The sequence below is a fragment of the Xenopus laevis genome, chromosome 2S (assembly GCF_017654675.1).
Source record: "Xenopus laevis strain J_2021 chromosome 2S, Xenopus_laevis_v10.1, whole genome shotgun sequence".
In the NCBI taxonomy this organism is placed as follows: Eukaryota; Metazoa; Chordata; class Amphibia; order Anura; family Pipidae; genus Xenopus; species Xenopus laevis.
The window spans coordinates 37416010-37422747 of NC_054374.1; the positions used below are offsets into that span (position 1 = coordinate 37416010).

Consider the following 6738-nt stretch of genomic DNA (forward strand, 5'->3'; position numbering starts at 1 on the left):
GGGATCCCCAACCTTTTTTACCCGGGAGCCACATTCAAATGTCAAAAGAGTTGGGGAGCAACACAAGCATGAAAAATCACTTTGGGGTGCCAAATAAGGGCTATATTTGGTTATTTGGTAGCTCCTATGTGGACTTGCAACTTCCAGGAGGCTCTACTTGGCACTATACTTAATTTTTATGCAATTAAAACTTGCTTCCAAGTCTGGAATTCAAAAATAAGCACCTGCTTTGAGGACACTGAGAGCAACATTCAAGGGGTTGGAGAGCAACATGTTGCTCACGAGCTACTGGGTGGGGATCACTGCTATAGAGGAACGTAGAAGGCAGAACAGGGTAACCCGGATTTCATTGTTTCATTGGACATCTGTTTATTTAAAGGTGCAGTAACTGGCAGCTTTCAATCTCTATGTGCCACTGACTAAATGGTATAATATGAGCTGACAGGTCAGGCAGCCTGTGCCGGTTGTACCAGGAGGACATTGGGAATTGTTTAGCTGCACTTGCAGAGCTGAGTCAGACTGGGGTCCCATATCCAGGCTCTGAAAAACACAGCAGCTCACATATCCGACAGGTAAAATCCGTGGCCCTTCCCTACATACAAACTCATGTGTAATAGAGTGGCTTTATGTAGCTTTGCTCCTGAGCTCTACTCCCATCAGCTCAGAGCTGAATTGTACTCACAGCAGTGCAGCTCCATTTGCTCATAAAATAGAACATTTCTCTGCCCAATGCCATACCTCCCAACATTTTGGAAGTAAAAAGAGGGACAACATTTTTTTTTCGCATGTAGTGTGGCGAATATTTTTGACCATGACCATTTTGCGGCCACACCCCCTAATTACAATGTTCATTTTACAAAATTTGGCAGGTAATGAACGTTTGAAAATATTTCTCCTTATCTAAACTGTTACAATTACTTATCTAATTGTTACAAAGTATCTTATTTGCACCTGTTAGCTGTTCTGGGCTGTCTGCCAAAAGCCAATTCTGTCTGTTCAGTGCAGAGAAAATAGGGACTTTCCAGTACAAATGAGGGACTCCAGATGCTGTCAAAAAAAGGGACTGACCCTCCGAAAAAGGGACAGTTGGGAGGTATGCCCAATGCACATGCTGGCTCTGGCCCCTCACTAAGAGCAATATGGAACTCAGGGCAATCCATGGTGTTTCTTGCTCACTTGGGTGAAATCATCCCATTCATTTAAGGGCAATTTGCGTGGTATTGCAAGTGTGCTTTTGAGTTAGATAATAGTTTGGTGAAAGTGGTGTAGTTAGTATTTTCTAGCGACAGCACCTTAACTATAATTGCTTCTGGGATGAATAAGGGGCAGAGTCAAGCGTTTTGATAGCTGTCAGCTGAGCTGGAATTCAGTTGGGCGACAAAGTTCCCAATTTGCCATATTGTCTCCCAACGTTTTGGAAATAGAAAGAGAGACAAAAGGATTTGCTGTGCGGATTGTGTGGCCTATTTTTGTGGCCACATCCCCTAATTACAGGTTCATTTTACAAAATTTGGCAGGTTATGAAAGTTTGAACACATTTCTGTGGTTTTTTCTGTGTTATTACAGTTTTGCTAATGAAGGTGAAATTGCTCTTTAAGCTGCAAGTCACATTTTCCCTAAGGGACCCACTTATCTTAATTGTTACAATTGCTTCTTTGCTTAACTTAAATTGTTACAAAAGTATCAAAGTGCACTTGCCACATATTCTGGGCTCTCTGCCAAAAGCCAATAAAGTTATAGAAACGTTGTATTATATTCTGGCTGTTCAGTGCAGGAGATCAAAGAGAAAGGTCTGGCATGATGAGGCCCGATTTGTCGCATGCCGATGACACGCATGCGACGTGTGGGACATGCAGAATATAATGGGACTGATCTAGAAATCGCAGGTACAAATTTCATGTATCACATGCACGCTGCGTCTTCAGTCCTGTTATATTCTGCACATCCGACACGACTCATGCATGTCATCGCCATGCGACAAATCGGGCCTCATTGTGCCGTGAAGTTCAGCCCAAAGTCGGGACATTTCCGTAACAGTGCGGGATAAGCTGTCAGAATTGACACTGTCCTCTGAAAAAGATACTAAATACTCGGGATGTACAAATCCCTGGTTAAAATGGCAAGTTTTACTTGTGGGATTAATTCATTAGCCTATAACGGGATTAATTAGGGAGATGTTTTAGATTAACATCATATTAAAAATATGACGGGAGTTAGTTCATTTAAATCTGACATGTATTAATACATTAACATTCATTTTATGCTGAAAAAGCTCCTTTTTAAAGATTTGTGAAAAAGCTCATTTGTAAGGTTCAGTAGGACACCCAGGATTACTGAGGCCTGACTCCTATTAGATGTTAATGTGTATCTCTAATGAACCGATCATTTTAATGGGTAAAGATGTTAAAGGGAAAATGTCATGGCATATTTATACTCTGCTTTATAATCCTATTTATTTTTTGCACCAGATTTCTGTTATCTACATAGCATAAGTATTTAATTATGCACAGCTAAATAGAAAATGTGCCCATTCTGAACCATTCCCAAATCCAGGAGGAGGTCTGATTCAATGTGCATTTAAAAACATTAAAATGTATTACATGTTAATATATTTAGGAGGTGGCAAAACGATTCCTGCCAGAGCAGTAGAGTAAAACTGGAAAGTATGTCCAAGTGAGAATGAATAGACCGTTAGTAAATGCCAGTGCAGTCAGTTTTCCTAAAGGCCTGTGCAGTTTTCTCTGAAGAGGCACACTGTGATTAAATTCAATGGGGGATGCTAACATTTTAGCACCACCCCCAATGAAATAGGCTTTCCCTATTTTTGGTATCCAATAGTTTATTTTAAAATGCCTCGTCCTAATTTAGTTTCTGCTGCAAAGAAACTTTCTCATCCTGTGGGTCACCAACTGATTTCTCCAGGCTAATGAGCTGATTCCAATGTGAGTCATGCCAATGTGACCAAACTACTTTTCCTTCTCTCTCTTGCTATCATCTATCTTTTCTTCCACTTCTCCTATTTGTTTTCATATAAAAATGTGGCATGGCCATGGTATTAACACACAGTTGCCATGATTAATTTATTCCTTTAGCTTCCCTCCTCCAGAGGTAAGACTTAGATAGTTCTTAGATAGTTCTAGTTACCTATAGCAACCAATCATCACATAGTAATGGTCACAGGTATAAAAGTTAAGAGCATATTAGTTGCTATGAGTTACTGCACCTAGGAAAGGTTTTTATTAAATTTGTGTTTTAGATCTGTAAATATTATATTTGCTGTCTGGCAGTGGTGGACTTATAACAACAAGGGGCCTATAATTCCATGGGGGCCCAGAGGGAATTTTTCTGCATGCTTAATAGTACAGGTATGGGATCCATAATAATTCATCCTTATTGTAAGCAAATCCAGCCTATTGGGTTTAATCAATTAATGTTTACATGCTTTTCTAGTAGACTTAAGGAATGACGATCCAAATTACAGAAAGATCCATGGTCCTGAAACATTCTGGATAACAGGTCCCATAACAGTACTGTGATTAGTCACTATGATTTTTTTTTTCTTCTTCACAACCAGATCCAGAGTAAAAATGCCACCATTACCTGGTGCTGAGCTGGTACATAGCCCTTTGCAACTCTACAGATATCTCCTTCGATGTTGCAAGCTACTCCCTAGCAAAAGCCTTCAGCACTATTACAGACACGCAGTGAAGTAGGTATGATCTATACAGGTCACATTAATAAACACATGCATTGCTTATCACTTTAAAATCATTAATTTTTTTCTCAGGGCTTCATTTTCTTTTGGTTTTAATAATTTGGATAGTCTTAGGGCAGAGACATACGTGCAGATTCGGGGATATTAGTCACCCGGCGACAAATCTTCTCAGGGCAACTAATCTCCCCGAACTGCCTTCCCGCCGGCTAGAATGTAAATCACTGACGCAATGGCACTCGAAGGGTTTCGTTTTCCGAAGATTTACATTCTAGCCGGCGGGAAGGCAGTTCGGGGAGATTAGCTCCCAGAATCTGCCCTTTGTGTCTCTACCCTTTAATGACAGAAATGAATCTCTTCTAATGTAAAACAAAAATACATTTAGATATAACAACAGTGCCAACAGACAGGGCTTATATGTTCTGTCTATCACTTCATTACAATCTGTGTAAATGTTTATTTCACAGATTCTTCAAAACTGCTGACCGGCACACATTTAAGCATTTCTATCTGCTTAGCTGTATGTTTTTATAGCATAATAATCAGGTCAAGTTTTATACAAACAGCTGAGAATAGTTTAGAGGGGATGTAAACATTTTCTTCCTAATCAAAGAGAACCTATTTAGCTACCAACATATAATATTTAAAAATGCTCAGTGGTTTGTTTACTACTGAGCATTTGAGCGTTTGTCTTTTCCTTTCTGTGCTCCTGGTTCTGACTTTGTAAACAATGCAGCAGTCAGTTCTTCTCCAGCCAAGGCAGTTCTGTTAATCTGTTGGCATCTGCTATATTGTTTCAAAAGTTTAAGGCAGAAAAAGCAAGAAGGATAGTTCAAACTGTATTATTTGCTAAAGTAAATCAATATTATTTGATCGTTTGCCCATTAGAGTTTCCGAGTTCATGCAGATGAAGATGATCCTGAGCGGATACAGAATATTATTAAGAGGGCCATAGAAGATGTTGAATGGGTGCTAAATAAAGTACGTTTCACATAACTGAGATCACTAAGTTAAAGTTTATGAGCTGTAAAATGGGGACCACAGGGGCTTTCCCAAGTTCACCCTGCTGTAGAGCAACTTTTTATAGTTAATTTGACTCAACTCAATGCAGCATGACATCAACTTTTTTTCATTGCATGGAATCGTGTTCCTGTGCAACATGTTGAACTGTGCTAGTAGAGCTGGAATTTATCAATAAAACTCACTTAATCCACATTTCTTTCCCTGACTGTGTCAATGAACTAATTTACTAGAACCTTAAAGCTCATGATGCAATCTTTACAATTGGTACAGTAACATGAATTGTTGAACTGCTTGTTCAAATCAAACTGTTTGAGAAGTATTCCTTCAATCACTTTATTGGATTTTTATATTGTATTTCATTTGAAAATGACAAGCAGCACGTGTTTCATAAATATGAAATACTTTTTAAAGAGAAAGAACATGAGTAATAGTAAGTAAACAGGGAATGAGATCAGGGCTTGATTTTTATTTTCACTATGAATAGAAATAGAAACATTCACTTTGACTCTGTACACTTTCTGGTTATAAGGAACACATTGGGTAATTGAAATGAAATGCAGACAAAATCATGTGGCGCTAAATGTTCTAATCCTTGAATCATCTCATGGGTTGTTCAACTCACAAATATACTGTGCATCTTTTATTGTTTGTAAAATAGCATGAATTTTGTGCAGTCTTCTAGAATATTAGCTCATAATCGAATCCCATCTTATTAGTAATTGATAAATCTTCAGCAACTTTTGAAGCTGTTACACAAGAGTGTAACATAAATGTGCTGCTTTTAAAAGACAAGGAAAAGTGAATCTGCTGGGGGAGGAAATATGTTAGGCACAACCCAGTGAATTATACTCTGCTGAACATGCATAAGTTTAAATTCTCCACTAGGGACTCCTGGGAAAGGCATCTAAGGCTAGGCTTAAGAAAAACAATGCACCAGCCTGGGGGGAAAAAAGAAGCACAGTACTGTGCTGCCATCTTTTTTTTTTAATCTTCCCCATTCATCCCTCAGATTATTTATATATTTTTTTTTTTTTAAAAGGTTTTTATTTAACATTTTCACAACACAACAGCACAAACACAAAGTTGCAATGCTATGACCATACAAATAAAATGACATATTTAGCGGGCAATAGTAAGTTATACACAGCAGGAGTACATAGTAAGGCACATTCCAATAGTCAATGGGAGGAAACTTAACTCAGAGGGGAATAAATGGCAATGGGAGAGTAGTTACATGAGGCAATTACCTATGTAGTCTTAGAGGGTAACCTCTGGATTGACATCCAGCCAGGGGTCCCAAACCTTTTCAAACTTCTGGGGGCACCGTCTGGCCAGATAGGTTAATTTAATAGCTGGCAGGATACTGTTTACTAATCTGACCCATTGTTGGACCTGTGGGGGAAGGGGACTCATCCACTTCATTGCCACATGTTTCTTGGCATAGAAGTACAGTGATTTTAGTAGGGTGCGGGTCTTAATCAGTGGGGCCGTGTCCTCTAGTACTCCCAGCAAGCATACCTCCGGGGCAAGAATGCCAGGTAATAGGACTTGCTCATTAATGTATTGCACTACTTCTGCCCAGTATTTATATACCACCGGACACGCCCACAGCAAGTGGAAGAAACCTGAATCTGGAGAATTGCATTTCGGACACGAAGCGGTAGGGTTCCTGCCCATTACTTTTAGCCTTAGCGGTGTGATATACGTCCTGTGAATGATTCTGTACTGTACCATCTTATCTTTGGTGGAGATTAGATAGTCATATAACCCCTCAGTTGCCTCTGCCCACATCTCATCGCTCAAGTGGGGCATGTCCACAGCCCATTTACTTCTCACTTTGTCAAAGGGTTTCCCCAGGCTAGGTGTCAGGGACTTATATAGTACAGAAATTAGTTTGCTCGGGTCTGGATCCCACAGTCTATTTTCATAGGATGAGGTCGCTGTGTTTGGTGTTAGAGACCCAAATTGTGAATAAAACACATGGCGCAGCTGGAAATACCGGA

The 6738-nt window shown here is 39.5% G+C and overlaps 1 long non-coding RNA gene across 1 annotated transcript; it reads left to right on the forward strand.

The window, feature by feature from the left end:
- Positions 1–299: 299 nt before the first annotated feature.
- On the forward strand, positions 300–4590 carry LOC121400487. Its single transcript, XR_005965766.1, has 3 exons — positions 300–334; positions 3575–3709; positions 4180–4590. It is a non-coding gene; the product is annotated as an uncharacterized LOC121400487 (long non-coding RNA).
- The last annotated feature ends 2148 nt before the right edge of the window (positions 4591–6738 follow it).